Source organism: Fukomys damarensis, unplaced genomic scaffold (assembly GCF_012274545.1).
Source record: "Fukomys damarensis isolate Sample0158 unplaced genomic scaffold, DMR_v1.0_HiC HiC_scaffold_3, whole genome shotgun sequence".
Lineage (NCBI taxonomy): Eukaryota > Metazoa > Chordata > Mammalia > Rodentia > Bathyergidae > Fukomys > Fukomys damarensis.
Window position 1 is genome coordinate 2973593 of NW_022900915.1, and position 18049 is coordinate 2991641.

The 18049-nt window shown below is 37.2% G+C and overlaps 1 long non-coding RNA gene across 2 annotated transcripts in view; it reads right to left on the reverse strand.

Moving 5' to 3' along the window:
• Window positions 1–1839: 1839 nt before the first annotated feature.
• The window catches only part of LOC104864329, a 46421-nt gene continuing 30211 nt past the window's right edge, over window positions 1840–18049 (reverse strand). For both annotated transcript variants that reach the window (XR_780851.2, XR_780852.2), the window contains exons 3-4: window positions 7627–7822; window positions 1840–1912 (exon numbers count right to left, since the gene is read on the reverse strand). This is a non-coding gene — a long non-coding RNA (uncharacterized LOC104864329). The remainder of the gene's footprint in view (window positions 1913–7626; window positions 7823–18049) is intronic.

Sequence of the window (18049 nt, forward strand, 5' to 3'; positions counted from 1 at the left end):
CAGTCAAAAATTTAAAACAGCCCTGTTATCCATAAATGAGAAATGAATCTGCAAATTGTGGAACAAACAGAACAGAATATTCTTCTGTGATGACAAATACTAAGCAAGTGATAACATTCAACGAGGTGCTGACTGACTGACAGGTGAGTATAAGGTATATGATTCCAGGGAAGCCAGTCTATAATGGGAACAAAAATAAAAGTAGATGTTGCTTCTAGGAAACCAGTGGCAAGTCCTGACTGGGAAAGTGTACACTGGAGTGACAGCATCGTTTGATCTCTGGTAGGTGTGTGAGTTTTCCACTACTGTAACAGATACCTGATATAGTACACTTGGATCTCCATGAGATTTATTTTGGCTTGCAAGTTTTGAGGTTTCAGCCTATGACTGGGCAGACCTGATGCTTTTGGCCTGTTGGTGAGGCGGTACCTCACGGCAGGGAGCCCTTAGTGCAGCCCAGTCACTCACTTCACAAGAAGAGAAAAGGAGGAAGGGGCTGGAACTCACTGCCCCTTCCAAGGCACCTCCCGGGACCTGACAACCTCCTGCTTGGCCCCCACCATCTTCCCGTGTGCAAAACTGAGGGTCGCCCTAAGCAGCTAACCCTTGGGGCTTCTCGAAAACCCAAGCAACACACTAGGAGTTCTGGTAACACAGATGTTGGCATCTTTTAAAGCACAGAATGTACATTTAAGATACATTTAAGGTATGTTTTTTTGTTGTACGCCAATTTAACATCATAAGAATAAGACTGTAAGTGAATGTTGAGTGCCAGCTAATGGTATGCATGATAAAGTATTTAGGAGGAAAAGTACTGGTGTCTGCAACGCATTTTCAATTGCATCAGAAAAACGTGATGACTTGATCGGTGTCTGGAGGGATGAGAAGACAGATGGAAAGAGGAAAACGCGAGCACAGTGAAATGTTAATGAGAGAGTTTAGGTGCTAGTGTACAGATGTTCACTGTAATGCGCCTTCAACATTGCTGAATCTTAAAACCTTTTCAGAATAAAGTACTGCAAAAATATGGGAGAGAAGGACCACTTTGGAGAAAGATGTGTATAATGTATAAATAGTTTCCTTAAGAAATTATGACTTGCTGATGTGCTATTTCACGTATTTGAAATACATGAAGACATCACAGAATTGCATTCAAGCGTCAGTGTTTGTGAGGAAAATTGAGTGTAGTCCCCTGTTATGTATCTAATACCTCTCTGGTCTGAAACACTAGAGAGTGTTTTTTTCTACACAGTGCATACATACCCTTAGTTTTTTGTTTGGTTTTTGTTGTTGTTGTTGTTTGAGACAGGGTCTCACTAGTACTTCAGGCTCATCTTGAACTCACTGTGTAGTCCATGCTGTCCTGCAACTCACAGCATCCTCCTGCCTCAGACCCCCAAGTACTGGGATTATAGGTATGCACCACCACTCTTGGTTTACCCTCAGTATTTTTTTTTTAATTTAAAGTGCACCACACTAATTGGTCATTTTTTGTTTATTTATTATTTATTTAGTACCAAGGATCGAACTCAGGCCCTTGAGCTTGTGAGGCAGGCGGTGGAACCACTGAGCCAAATCCCCAGCATTTTTTTAAAAATTAGAAACCAAAAAGAAATAAAAACATTTTTGTTCCTGAAATCCTTGCATGGTTCCCGATATTTAATATTTTGTCTACAGCCAAAATATTTGGCCTTCTGTGGGGAAATATACCTGATATTCACTCTGCCTCTCTCTGAGAAAACCATTCAGAAATCTTACAGATTTTCTCTGTCAAAAACTATGGTCATGGAACTTTTCAACAATAAGTAAAAGTGCTTATGTTGACTTACCTGGAGCCTGGTTTGACTCAACACGATCCCTTCAAACACCTCATTACTAAGATGCCGTTTAGTTGTCTGAAGTTGGTTGCCATCTGAAACAGTCATAGTTTTTAGAAAATGAAGGTCAACATGTGAGCTTTAAGATGATTGATAGTAGTCAGAATTTTGCAAAGTTTACAAGAAGAATAACAGCTCTCTCAAGACACTACAGTGGGAAACAATTTTAACACATCTCATCTCTCTAAATGTTTTTTTTTTTCATTTCTGTTTATCCGTTGCTGAACAAATAACCTTTCCATACTGTTTTATCCAATATGAAATTTTTAGGGTTGGGAGATGTTTTCTGAGTTTTTTGTTTGTTTTTGTACTACTGGAGATTGAACCCAGGGCCCTTTCTCTTCACTACATCCCAACTCTTTTCTTTTTCTTTCTTTCTTTCCGACACAGTCTCCCTAATTCACTGAAGTGCTCAGTCTGGACTCTAATTTTCAATCTTCCTGTCTCAGTCTCCTAGACTGCCCAGATTACTCTGAGTCCAGCTGTTACAATAGGAAAATTTTCTATAATGCTGTCTCTGATGTTAAAACCTTTTGGCTGTACCACAGTGGCAACTGAGCACTGCAAAGTCAAGGATAGAGCTGGAATTTGTGGTCTCAGTTTGTGCTGGTTTTTATTAACAGAGTATAGAAAACAGAATTGGTTTGCTGTGGCTTCTCAGAGAGTAACCATAATGCATTGAGCTACACATCTAATAACAAGTAAGAAATTTGATGCAAATGTGCTGATAATAATAAAGATGTATGCTGTTTCATGTTTTTCTGTCCACTACAATATGTCTGTTATATCTTTTTCATTTAATGTATATCTTAAAGAGAACAATCATTGAATTTAAGTTTGTTCCCCTTTTGGTGCCTTTCCCTCTCAGTATTATCTCAGAGAGATATGGCTGACTGGACCAAGAAAATTCTCATCAAGCAGTAGAAATAGTAAGTAATTCGTTATTTATGTGTATGGCGCTTTTGGGGTCAGAGATTTTGAGAGTTTTCTGAAAGCTATTGGACTGTCAAAAGTAGATAGACTCAACACATGCTCTAGTTAATCTCTTTCACTGTTAAAAGTCAGACTGTTTAAAAAAATGCCTTTTTAGTGTTTCTATACAAATTAGCTGAAATAGTATTCAGTCTCTATAAACAGCTTGTAATGGATCTAAGAAGAAAAAAAGTTATCTTTACCTGCGGTGTTCATTAAAGCCATGAAACTTGAGTATGTAAATGAGTTACATGTGCTCCTTTATCTTATTCTGTCCTGGGTTCTTTTCTTCACTGTTTATAAATAGGAGTTTCTACAGTTGGAATAATCTACAAGATTATTCTCATGTATTACACACCAACATTATGTGTACCCAGTTGTTTTCTTTCACACAAATCCTCTATTCAATTAGCTATCTACAGTAAGGTGCCTTGCTTTCTGCAGCATTTGATATATTGAGGATGTCAGTTTGTGCAAGTGTTTTATTGTAGTCTGATTTTTTTCTTTGTCCATAATATGTGTGTGGTTTTTTTGCTTATGTCGTATTCCTATGAGTCTTCTGTTTCTAAACAAAAAAGTTTACAACCAGAAGGAGACCTAAGGCCATGAAGTCTCAGCTGAAATTCATGTTTTGACTTTTAGTCTTATGTCCCTTGCAGGGCCCTCTATACGTTTAATCTATTATTTCTCAACTGTTGGCTTTAATGTAGGTAAAGAGATTGACTGATTTTCTGCCGAGGAAAAGTTGACCTGTGTATACTGCGATATTAAATAATTTACCTGGAATTTGTTTTTCTCATGGATCCCAAAATATAGTTCAGAAGCTGAACTTTTTTTAAGTACATGTGTGCAGTACATGTTTACGTTTCTTGTGTGGAGTTGGTAGGTGTACACAGCGCACCTTCATTTCTGTTTTCACCCCCTTTCTATCCCCTCTATCCCTCCGCTTTACACCCTCCCCATTTGAGAAAGATCTCTCTACTTCCTGTTATCTTCCATTTTGCTCTTTATTTATAGCTTGAGTTTCTCCGAAAGAGAAACCGTGCGATAGTTAAGCTTTGGTGTCCGATAGGTAAAAGGCCCTACACAGTCATCTCTCCCCCGTCTCTCTGCCCCTTGCCCCCACCCCTCGTAGCTATTTGCCTCTCTACGCCCACTTCCTCTTTCCTGTTTCCCTCCTCTCCTCCCAAGAATACCCAAAATTAATCTTAGGATCGGGGTAACAATTTTCTCCGCTTTAATTTATACCTGATTGGAATCACTCACCAGACTTGCCCCTGGTGTTATTCTTCACGTGTCCGGAGCCCTAAGGAGCAGCTCCCCTGACAGCAACAGAATCATGTGCTCTTAGAGAAAGGTGTGGGGAGGTGGCGCACCTGAGTCTGGTGCACACATTCAGTTCTCCCTTGCATTCATCCGCTGCTTTCAGTGAGACCCCTTCGGATGGTCTGGGGGAGCTGAGACACAGCTTTTAGGTCTGATTACATAGCTCACTAACCAACCTGTGCCGGCTCTGGGGCACAATTTTATCATGCACAAAACAGTACTTATTAAGCAATCTGGAACTATTTCCAGGTTGTATCAAACTATTTCTCTTTTGTATCAAGCACTCATATCAGGTGACATAAAAACACATACTTTAGGAACTTGATTGTTACAATAAAACAGAAAAAAGAGAAAATTTATTGTAGGCTTGTTATAGCCTATGTGTGATTCTAGGCTGTACCTGGATTATCTAATTTAATTTCCCCAACGATTTCATAAACTATTTACATCCCTATTACTCAGATTAGAGTGTCAAGGCTCATTGTATGGAACAATACTGAAACAGAGCCAGGGTTTGAATCAGGCCCTTTGATTGCTGAGCTCAGGCCTTCCTTGGACATAAGGACTGACCTCATCTCCTGTCTGTGTTTAGCCCAAACTTTTCTGCTGAATATGATGACCAGAATCTTGTGATTAAGTAACTAGACATGAGGGTGACTGCATAGCCGGATTTCTGGCATCACCCAAGGAAGAGATGACTCTTGCTCATGCACTATTTTTAATTTACAGTCTTCGCCACCTTGTTTACAATCCTCCTTCCTGCCTCGGCCTCCAGAATGCGGAGATTTCAGGGGTGTGCCACTGTGACACTGATAATCGCTTGTCCTGCTATTTTATTATTATTAGTGGATGTATGCAGTACATGATGATTCCGCTCATTGAGGATAGTTTGCACATGCATCTTACTTCTTTGTACATTCCCTTCCCTTATTGACAGGAGGGTTACCATGAGAAATCTTATCTTGAGCTCAGCTGGGTGAGGAAGAGAACAGGTACTTTTCCAGGTATTTTCTCTTCTGACCCTTTCACTTCTGTAATTGGGCTTCAGCGTTTAAAGCCTTTAGGTCAACAGTGCTTGACAGAACCACCCATGCTCACCGCGTCCTGTAGTGTGTCATTTCTCCCAGTTTATGCTAAAATTCCTGTTAATATGATTTCCTTCAAATGGGGCTTGAAGTTTCAGAGAGGCCACTTCTGGTAATAATAGGAGCACAAAATGAAAGGAAACGCTGGGCAACTCCTCCTCCCTACCTGACTTTTATTTGCTTCTGCTGATGCAGCATTCCTGCATAATGAACTCACACTCCATCTCACACAGCAGGCGTCTGCCTGGCTCCATCATTTTTAAGCCCATTCATAATTTTTGTTATTACTTTCTTGTCATTACAGAGGTTAGTGTAAAATAAACATCCCACAGGTCTGCGGCTATAGCACAGATAAACAAGTAACATTCAACCTTTATTGAATAGTGGATATTAAAGGGCACAATGAAAAATTCTCCTCTTTTCATCCTCTGGATGGAAATGACATCAGTGTGTATAGAAAGAGAAGCTATCTTTTCCTGCCTTTCTTATTTGACTTTTATCACCTCTTCTTCATGTTTGGCCATTGATCTCCTTGAAAGTGCACTCTGCTTGGTTCCCAGCAGGGCTAATACAAATGAATCTTGTCTCAGCTTAACTTCAAAGTGCATGCTATTGTGATTTTTCACACTCTCCTTCTTAACTAAGGGAACACATTTCAGAAAATTTCATGAAATGCATGCTTATGTGTTGTTTTGATTTGGGATTGGCTCATCTCAAGAGAAGCATAAAATATATTTATAAAAGGTAAACTAAAAAATTAAATTTTACAAAGGTAATCCCACTCAACTAACAAGTTAAGCATGCATACAATTTCCAGTCCTTTGAGTTCGGAACATAGGCTCATAATACATTTATATTTAATGACTGAACAAATCAAAGGTGAAAATATTTCAGTCGTCTAAACGATTTCAGAAGTCTCCTTACAAGCTTGAGTAGGGTGAGTAATGTAGCATCCAGTCAAAAGTTAGGGTAGTGTTCATTTTTTTCCTCATTCGTGTTTCTGCTTTCTGTTATCCTTTTCCTTACTTCCTTCTTTGATTTTGTAGCTCTTTAAAAAATTATAGTATTTTATAGAATGTATAATTCTCTATTTTGCCTGAATTGTATGATATAGAGAGAAATTAATTAGTAAGTGAATCAGGAAGTTAAAGTAAAATGGAAACCTCAGTTTTACGGCTATTTCTCTTGTAGGTTTATAGTCTTCTTGTCTAAGAATGCAGGTATTCTATAATAATGGACAAGCTTCTTAATCAAGTATGTAGATCAAGGCTAGAACAGCGTGAATAGAAACAAACAATACCGGAGAACTAATTTCTATATACAGCACATTTCCTGGTTGTTTTTAACTATTAATTTGTAAAAGTCCAGTCAAAGTACTTCTCTTAATAACTACTGCAAATATCAAATATTTACTATGTGCCAGATACTACGTAAGTACTCACACCCATATTTCATTTTAATTTAAACCATAAAAGAACATGCTGAGTTTTTTTTCAAACTGAGAGCCCAGATCCATTTATTAAAATAGTTTAGTCGATTATGACTGGCATTTAAAGAATAGAAAATAGCATTATAATTATGAAAATAACAAATTCAGCTTCTTAAAATGTTTCTTTCAGAACATGTATGAATGTCCTTGTGAGTGTCGACAAACTAAAATGTATTTTGCAATGATAGATGCTGTTAAAAACAAAACTTTAAAACCTGCCCTGAAAGGTAGTATGTTAATTATATTAATTTTTAGAAAAACATAAAAATAAATAAAAAGCTCCAGCTTTGTACTGTTGAATTCTAAGTTCCCAAATGAATCAGTTTCCATAGAGTTTTCAACGGAGACTAAGATAATGTTGTTGTTGCCCTCTGCTTCCTGTCTGCCTCCTGGTTTACGTTTTCTTAGCATCAAAGCAGCGCTAACATAGGGTGATTAAGTCTCCTCAGATCCGGCCATCTGCACCACTGAGTAAGTGAGACGCTTCAAACAAGTGAATGATGGATTCTCTTCCAGACTCTCCCATAAAATTATAATAAAAATAATAATGAAGTGCTCTATAATAAAAAGAAAGTCGTTACAAATACTGTGCTATTGATTTCAAAGGGCAGTAATTTCAGAGGAGCACTTTCATCTGTGTTATAAATCTCAGCAACCAGTGGAGAAAATGTCAGGATTTAAAACGCAAACAAATAGAAAAAAATTGCCTCCCTGCTCATCTTTCACGCTGTTTTGAGTAAAACTAAGGTAGCACAAATATTTAAACAGATGGCTCAATGATATGCTTTTTTTTCTTTGCTAATCATAGTTATTAAAGCACTCACTTTATTTTTATTGTGTTTTAAATGGGCAGAGAAAATCTGAGTCTGATAATGACCTTTGTACATCATGCCGCAAATTGGTTCTGACGACCTTTCACTCTCGGATAATTAGGCCGGCTCCATGCACATTCATCTCCTCCCTCTGCTCACAGTGCCTGGCTCTGTCTCCTCTCCCGCCTGCTCCTCAGGACCCGGCGCTCCTCCTGTCCGAGCTTTGTCTCTCCGTGGCTGGGTTGGGATTCTCTCTTCTCTCTGAAAAGCCAGATTCTTGAATAAGGAATGAATAGAGGCATTTACAATCTGACAAAAAAGAAGAATGGTTACTTTACCGATGTTTTGAATGATCGCATATCTGAATTGTCGTGTGATCACGACCTTTACAATGATGTCATTGCCACAGTCATTTGGCGATGTGTACATCGTGTCGAAGACTTGAATTATAACGTGGTAATTTTACAAGGATGCTTCTTTGTGGCTAATGTGAACAGATGGCTGAAGTGGAAAGGAAATAAACTATGCCTCATTTTCTCTTACATTTTCTTTATTATTGTGCTTTGAAATGAAGAACGCTGGAGTAACACATATTTACATATACTTTTAAAGATCATATTCTTTAAAAATGAATTTTATCAGATATCTGAAAACTCCACATTTAATGATTTCTTTAGATAATTTTCAAGTTTTTTAAAATCCTTGTTAAAATATTTTCCATCATTTGACCATTTTAAAATGTACAATTCCACAGTATTAAGTACATCCCCAATATTGTGGAGCTATCACTGCTCTTTCCAGAACTTTTTCATCGTCAGAAGTATTTAGATGTCGTTTCGAACAAGCACAGTTTTAGTTCATTAGGGAAGTTCTCTTTTTTCCCTAGGTGAGATTTATTAAGACATTTTCTTAATATAGTTGTTTATGTATAAGCCCTTAAGCCTAAAGTTAATTATCAATGTTTTTCTCAGGGCTACCAAATTCCAGCGAACAGTTTATTGAGGAATAATACAAGAAACTTTATAGGTGAGAATAGTTAACATTTATGGAGTGTTTATTCTAAGTGAAGCACTAAGCTAATTTCAGTACATGTTAAGGAGACAATAGTAGATAATAAAAGGCTTCTTAAAACATTCCTTAATCCCCACACCCCCTTAGACATTTCCTTAAGTCAAAGTTGGTCTTCTTATTAAGCTGAACTTTAGCACAAGTCTATACCAGTTGAATTTCTCATGTGAATGTGCACTAACCCACAATAAATGTCATGAATGAACTGGGCCGGGTCTGATGAGTGCTCAGGTCCTTTTGCTACTTACATAAGGGAAATCGGTGTAATTCCCTATCCTGCTAGGTATCTGAAGCACATATTTGTATTTTCTAAAGTTGAAGAATGAATTCTAGGAACATAAGAGATTAAGAGAAGTGAAAATTTATTGAGAGAATGAAAGCTTCTACCCATGTGAGGCAGAAGGGGGACCAGAAAACAGTTTGTGCTCCTGTCCCACTTTGGAAAGGTGTTTTATACAGCGAAGCCATGAGGTGAGGCGGGTACAAAGTGGGACAGACCCGTAAGACCCAGTGGAAAATTACAAGGTGGGCGTGAGGTGGGACAAAGTCAAGAGCAACCAATCAGATTAAAAGTGAAGTCACCCAGGTAATATTAATTACATGGGGATCAAATGAGATGACAAGTCCCATACAAGGAATTTTCCATTTAGAATATCAATCACTGCTATCTATCTCTAGGGGAAGAAGTGCCTCTTCTTTTTAGAATGCTAACCAGTGAATGTGCCTCAAATGTTCTCCGTGTTGGCTCTTCCCTGTGTTGGCTCCTTGAGGGCTGGTGCCTTGAGGGTGGTCCTCTCTAAATGCCTGGGAGATCTCCAACTAACTTATCTATATACAGTACTACTCTTTCTTATTTCCATAGAAATAGAACTCGTACTGTGATTTTACGATGGAGGAAGTTAATGTAGGAATGGGGGCAAACAAGGAACGGGGATGCTGAAAAGACAGTAGCAGATGTGAGGCAACTCCTGGCTTAGCAACAATAGTGAGCAGCTACTGTGCTGGGGCTGGAGTGTCCATGCAGGATTAAGGAGCCCAGGAGTAGGTGTTATTTTGTGAAAGCTGGGTCCATAAATGGAATGAGGCATAGCTGTGGTTAGAGACATTCTCCCACGGAGAGAGTGAAGGAGAAACAATCCTGATTTCTCTCTTCTCTCTTCCTACAATTTGTTCGAGTGGACAAATCCAACCAGAAGCCATCTGACAGATGATAGAGCAGGACACCACCAGTTCTATCTTCTGTTGAGCCCTCCTGCCATCTTAATGAAACGTGGGTTTCATTTTACACAGGTCACAGGGGACATGTCCAGCAGGTTATGCACAGTCTCCTGAGTACTATAGGCAGCTAAGTTAGATAAAAATTAATGGATATAGGGCCAGAGATTTAGCTCAGCGGTTCATTGGCCTGCCTTGCAAACACAAGGACCCGAGTTCAATCCCCGGCACACACACACACACACACACACACAAATAATGGATAGAGAGGGAGCTAGCTCTCAAAGAAGTCAACAGGAAGGATAAGTGGCTAGAGGTACATCTTAAAAAGGCCAGGCTCAATATAAAGACACAAGGACCAGGCCTACCTGTCTCCTAAGGGAGAGGCGGGTCTACCTGCTTCCCTAAGCCATAACCAAGCTAATACTGTAATTAGCACCATCTAATCCAGAAAGTCCAGCTGGGCATCAGTCACCCAGGTGGGTGGCCAGAGCATCAGATCCACCCCTTTCTAATAATTCCTTTTTTCCATATACCCTTGCTATGTGATTCACTGCCCTGTTGGACCAATATTAGCTGAACAGCTATATTTGATGGCAGTTGGTAGCATTGCACCCATGTGGTGTTACAAAAATTACTCCTGACGAAAGGACTTGGGGTCAGCAAAGTCACTTCGTGTCCATTCATTCCAGTCAACTTCTACCCCTCGTAGGAAACCACCATTCCAGTTTGTGACACCATGTATTTGTTTTACTTGTTATTAAATCTCACATAAAAGGAGTCGTGCGTGTTATTCTTTCACATCTACTGTTTTTCCAGCCATCGTAATGTTACTAAACTTCTTCCATGCTATGTGATATCATTTTATTACTTTCTGATAGTTTTCCAATGTGTAGATACATTAAAATATGTTTATCTATTCTCCTGTTGATATCACTATTTTTATTATTTTATTATTATGATTAAAGCTTTTATAAATTTCCAAGAATAAGCTTTATTATGGCCTGCTTTAACTTCTACCAGGAGAGTGTACTGAAGTGAATTGTCTAACTGTATGCTAAATGCATGTTAACTGTAAAAAATGCTGAAATGAATTCTGAAGTAATTATACCTTTTTATAATTGCACCACCAATATTTGGGACTGAGTTTCAGTAGTTTTTCACATAGACTGAATATGAATCTTTTACCATTTATAAAAATAACAAATATTTCTTCCAGTCTTTCTAATTTTTGGAGCTGTGGTATTAGGTCTAGTTTGGATGAAATCAAAGTTTTTGTTCCTTATTTTTAAGTGATTAATACTCATTACATTCTCTCTAAGAGATCACTGCCTGCCACAATGTCATAAGAATATCTTCTTTCCTTCCAGAGTTTTAAGCGTTAGCTCTCACATTTTAGGTCTATAATCCATCTTGATCTAACTCTGTGTGTCGTTTGAGTTGGGATGGAGGGGATCATTTACTTGTACACATACATATCCAGTTTTGGACCCTGTATTCTGTTTAATGGAACTATTTGTCTGACTTTGTAGCTTTCTTGACAGTGTACTCTAGTTTTTTTTTTTAAGATTTGAAATCAAATAGTGTATATTCTCCAGCTCTTCTCTTTTTCAAGGATATTGAATTTCCCTATGAATTCTAGAATCAAAATGTCAATTTCTACATATAATTCTGATTAGGCTTTCATTGAATTTGTATCACACGTTAATTTGAGAAGAAATGACACTTAAACATCATTGATCCATCCAGTCTATTAACATAGCATAATATTTCATGATGCTTTATAAAAGCATTATAAACTAGGCAACTTGTATGCAACAGAAATTTACTTATCACAATTCTGGAGTCTGAGAAAGTCAAGATCATGACCAGGTTCTAGAGAATGCCTTCTTGGCCACAGACAACAAACTTCTTTTGGTACCCTCACATGACATAAACACAGCAGGCTAGCTCTCTTCTTCCTCTTCCTCCTTCTCCTCCTCCTCTTCCTCTTCTTTCCTCTTCTCTAATCCCATCTTGGGAATTCTAACCCTCCTGACAGGATATCCTAAATTACACCTCTAAATGCCATCTACTAGGGCTTCAGATTTCAGCAGATTAATTTAAGAAGGATACAAACGTAAGTTGAGTGACAGTTTGTTTTTATCTATTTAGGAATTATTTAAATTCTCAGAGCAGTGTTTTGTAGCTTTAGGATAGAGCCTTACATGCTGCTTGTCTATTTCTACATTGAAAAAATGTTTTTGGTATTGTAATCAGCTTCAAAGAAATTTTTCAAAGATTTTCATGTCTTACTGTTACTACAGTAAATAGTAATGGAGTAGAAATGTGTGATATTATATTTCCCAACCTGCTAATGGTACGATACACCAAGTTTTTGTTCTCTAGAAATTCAAGAAGGAGCCCTAGCAACAATGGAGGTTAAGAGCAGGAAGATATTTATTGATAGAAAGGCTCCTGAGGGGGACGGGAGGTACCTGAGTGGGACGCCTGGGGAACTGAACTCTACAGAGGAGTTTTATAGGGTGAACACCACAGGGATACAATGTGAGCCACAGCTTTGAAATTCTGATAAAATTTCAAGTATAGTTGCTTAGATAACGGCGGCCCACCTGGGAAACAAGTCACCTAAAAAGCGTGGATGGAAGGGACAAGGATTCTCCTAGGAAGTGGTGGATCCAGAGGTGGCCCATGTCCATCTAGCCTTCTTTAGGCCCAGTGTTTGTTCTTTGAGGAAATATGTAGATCTGGTCATCCTGTCTTTATCTGGAGGCCTGGTTTTCGGCAGTTGTGGTGTATTTCACCTTTCTGCTGACCCGCTGGAGGACCTAACCCTATCTCACTGCCTGTAATACTCCTGCCTAGCTCACTGTCTATAATACTATGTTTGTGCTTGAACAGATATTCCCCATTGAATAAAGCTGGCCCATATAGCAGCACGTGGGAGAATGACCAAATGGGACTTCCAAGGTGCCTTAATGTCCTTTAGATCATCTCTCTGGACAAAGCTACTGCCATGTCATGGGGACCCCTAAGAGACGCAATTGAGAGGTACATGTTGTGGGGAAACTAAGGCTTCTTTCCAGTACCTAAGCATATCTTTCTAGCCAAGTGAGCTAAGCTTCTTGAAAAAGTAGATCTTCCACTCTTCAAAATACTACTGGTGTAGGGGGAAGAGATGTAACTCCCAGACCTGTGATATATCTGAAAAATGAGTTCGTGTTCTCTAAAATCAAAGAATAAATTCTAGGAACAATGGAGGTTAAGAGTAGGAAAAAAATTATTGAGTAAAAGATAGCTTCTGTCTAAGAGAGACAGAAGAGGGCCCGGAAAGTGGGTTGCCTGCCTTTCTTGCTTTTCAAAGGTGTTTTATTGAGCAAAACCACGAGGTGAGGTGGGTTCAAGGTGAGACAAAAAATTACAAAGTGGGCATGAGGTGAGACAAAACCATGATCAACCAATAAGATTACAAGGGTAATCGCTGACATAATATTGATTAAATAGGGATAAAATGGGAAAGTAAGTTATGTACAAGGAATTTCTGGAAAGGAAATGGGCTGGGGAGATTGTTGTCTTTTTAGAACATCAATCACTGCTATTCATCTCTAGGGGAAGTAGTATCTCTTTCTTTTTTTAATGCTAACCACTGAATGAGCCTCATTTGTGTTCTATGCGGAAGGCCCAGCTTTGTCTAACTGCCTTACAGTAATTTCTAACTTACCTATCTGCAATACTACCACCTGTATTGCATATAAACTGCAATTCCTTGAGAGACCCCAAGCCTGAATCTCTCAGCCAATTGTTTCAAATTCCTGGTCCAGAGAAATTGTATGAGATTATAAATGTTTGTTAAAGTTTTAATGCACTAAATCTGCGGTAATTTCCTGTGAAACAATAGAACATATAATGCAATTTAAAAATGTTTTCCAATTAGTTCTTCAATTATATATAAATAAAATTTACTTTTAAATATCGATCATTTATCCATTGATCTTTTTAAGTTTATTCCTTAGTGTTAGCAGTTTGGTTTGTAGTTGCAAGGATTTTTTTTTAGTGTAGACAGTCATGCCATCCACAAATGAAGTCAGTTTTACTTCCCTCTTAGCAAACAGTATGTCTGTATTTACTTTTTGCCTTGCTACAATAGATAGAACTTGAAGTACAGTTTCCATTGGCAAATGCACTGCAGATCTCTTCATTTTCCTCCTGGATGTGAAAGAATGCTCAGTCTCTTGCTATTAATCATGATGCATGCTATAGTTTTCCATAGATGGGGAAATTATCATCTAGATATAATTTGCTGACGTTTTCAATCCAAAACTTATAATTCAGTATAAGTATTAGTACTATTAATAAGTAAATATGAATTAATTAGTTAAAGCTCAGAAATGGGTGATCACATCATTTTCTTTTAGAGAAATTGTGAAAAGAGCAAAACATATACTTAGTTCTATTTATTCACATTGCCCCCATTTCAAAGAGGCTGCACCCTTTGCTTTCACCTGACATCATTTCCCTTTATGCCGAAGGGCATAAAAAAGACAGAGGGAGGAAAGTAGGGAAGGATAAAGGAAGGACAGACAAAGAGAAGATAGAAGAAAGGAAAAAAGAAAGAAAATTAATCGGTGCTGCCACTCTGGGCCTCTAAGAAAATGTTTGTGTTTGACAGTGTTTCTTGAAATATCAGTTGCAATTCATCTGCTGTTTGAGTGCCACAGATTAGTCTGTTTAAAATGCAGTTAAAAACATCTGGCAAAAGGAGGTAAAGGAAAATGTCAATTATATACAAGCCTCCAAATATTCATAATACATGTTAAAGTTCAATATTGTAATTTATGTCAAGGAAATTTTGACAAAGCGTCAAGATACAAAAGTACAGAGGAAAACGCAGTCTACTCGATAAGTGATGGTGAAAAAACACAATATCAAAATGCAGCAGAATGAAATTGAGCAACTTTATCCTACGATCAAAAATAAACCAAAAATACATTGCAGGCATATATGTAAGATCTGAAATTGCAAAAGCACTAGAAGAAACATAGGAGAGACTCTTCTTGACACTGATCTTGGCAAAGGTCTTTTTGGATGTGATCTTCCTGCCCCCAAACAGATAAAACCAAAGTAGATAGCGAGACATGGTGGCAAATGCCTATAGTGCTAGCACCCCAGGAAGCTGAGGCAGGGATAGTGCAGTTGGAGGCCAGGGTAGGCTATGTAGTAAGTTCAAGGCCATTCTGCACTCTGTGATGTGACCCTGTCTCAAAAATAAAAAATAAAAAGGACAAATGTGATTGGATTAAATGAAAAAAGCTTCTGCACACTGTAGGAAACAATTCACAGGATCAAGAGAAAACCTATGGAATGGGAGAAAACATTTGTAACCATGCATTTAATAAGAGGTTGATATTCAAATTATATAAAGAAGCAAAAAAAACCCATAATAATAAAAAACACGCAAAATAAATACACAACAGTTGACTAAAAAATATTCAAAAGACCTCAATGGAGATTTCTCATAAAAGAAGATATAATATAAAAGTGGCTAATGGGTAATGAGAAAATATTCAACACCATGAATCATCAGAGAAATGCAAATTAAAATACCTTGCATTTATAAAAATGTCTTTTATTGAAAAATAAAATTTAAATGTTGGTAATGACATATAGCAAGAAGAACCATTGTGCAGTTTTGGTAGGAATGTAAATCAGTGTAGCTATTATGCAAAACAGTATGAGGTTCCTCAAGTAAATCACAAATAGAATTACCCCATGATCCAGCAGTCCCCCTTCTGGGCATGTATCCAAAGGAAATGAAATCCATAGCCTGTCAAAGAGATCCGTATTCCCATGCTCCATGTCCCACTGTAGCAGTATCCATGATAGCCAAGATATTAAATCAACCTACATGTCCATCAACAAATACGTAGATAATGAAAGTATGATATGTACAAACAGTGGGATGCTAGTCAGCATCTGAGACAGTGTAGATGAATCCTGAGGACATTACAGTGAGGGAAGTAAGCACAGTTAAGAAAGACGAATACTAATGATCTCCCTTAGTCACAGAATTATTTTTGAACTTGAACTCTTAGAAACAACATAGAATGGAGGTTGTGTGTGTGTTTATCTTCCGTGTTTCATGTTCCATATGACATATATTCATTGCAACCTTATAAGTGTAAAAGCAAGAATAGTATTTTATTACAAATAAGGACATACTACTAATACACACAGTCTTTAAAGTGAAACATACAGAGTATTGGCACTTACTCAGGATTCTCATGCTACGCCCATGAAAATGTGCACATGGCTTGCGTGGAAAACAATAGTGGGTAGAGGCTTAACATCAGCAGCAAGTAAATTAATCCATGCCCAAGATACAGATAATTTACAAAGACATTTTTCATGGAAGTATTTTAAAAACATGTACAATTGTAAGCACTTACCTTCTACCAGCAGTGATTTTTCTGCCTGCAAAAAGAAAGTGACTTTGAAGTGATGTCATTTTTAATATTCTTAATGTTGATCATGGATCAACAAAGAATCTTCAGCTAGGAAAGATCAGATTAACATGACACTTAAGGGTTAGATACAGTTTCTAGAAAAAAAATGCTGTGGGCGTCAAACTCGGAAATTATAGAACAATAACTTTTATAGAAAAATATTTCAGGAGAATGCTGTATATGCTGAGATTTAGTCATTTTAAATGTCCCCAGACAAAAGACTATGATATAAACTGTGTAGTTGAATTGTCTGGATGAAGATGTCAGCCAGGTGAACTAACAGAGCTGTTTTACCTAATGTTGATGTGTAAATAATCACCCTATCAGCATCTTTGTTGAGTCATAAGATGGTTTTAAAAGAAAATACTTGGTATACGTCAATTTATGAGAGTGAATTGATATCAAGATGCAGGTTTTGGAGACAAGATTAGGTTTAAATGTAGGGATATTTTACTATTCATATAGGACAGAGTGATTTCAGAGTTGTGTTCAGTTTTTAAATTATTATTATTGTATATAGTTATATGCCATATTTGAAGTAAATGTTATAAACAGTGTACATATGTATTTGTACTCAGTACACAAACTTTTTCTTAATTTTTTTCATTCTAAGTTTGAGGGACAAGAAAATTAAAGCTTTTTCAAATGTTAACTAGGTTTTTGTTTTTGTTTTTTTTTTTTCAAACTACCTTTTTGTTCTTTTCCTTGCTGTTCTATGATACTTAAAACACCTTTTTCGTTGGTGCACTTGTAGTACCTAATTATTACTCCCACCATGGATACGTGAACATAACACATCTTAATTCTTTTCACACCCTCTTTCCCCGCTCACCCTTTCTCCATTTCATTCCGATTCAAAAGTCAATTTGTAAGGTTTTTTCCTAAAATTAGATAGTTTTTAAAATGATCATGGGTTTATTGTTTCTCGAGTGTTTTTACTGTTGTTCATCATGTTTTAGGCTTTGCAGAAAGGGATTATTTGTTTAACAGTTGTCTAGATTATCAAATTTATAGTTTCTAAATGTTGTATTGCTAAGAAAGATCCTTCTAATTCCCAGGTTATAAATAAATTCAATCATGTTTTTATCCAGTACTCTTATGGCTTCATTGTTTACTTTAAATCTTCTATCCATCTGGAGTTTATTTTTATGTAAGTAGTGTTTTGGAGATATAGTATTACTTTTTTCAAATGATTGTCTGATTATCACAGATTTATCAAACGTTGTCTTTATACCACTGGCTTCAAAGGCTCTCTTTATGATCATGCCCATATATATTTGCGTCTATTTCTGAGCTTTCTCTCCCACTGGTTGTTTTCTGCATATTCCTGGGACATGATTAAAATGATATGAATTGGTATCTGCTCTATTATATGGTAAAATTCCTCACTGTTCTTTGTGAGAATATTTCTGTCTAGCTTTATGTGTTTCCAGGCTAATAGGGTAGCACAGTTTCTTTTTTTTATTTTTTAGAAAAAAGATTATAATTTATTGGAGGCTTTTATTGTGCCTTTAAACAGATTCTAAACAATTTTCATGTTGTAATGTTTTGCATATTCTTTATAAAGTTTGTTTCTATAATCTTTCTGTCTGGGACCATAATTGAGATCTTCTTGTTTCTATTTTGAACCTATTACTGTTCATGCATGAGAATTTGTACTTTTTTTTTTTTTTTTTTTTTTCCGGGTTTTTAATCAGTAATT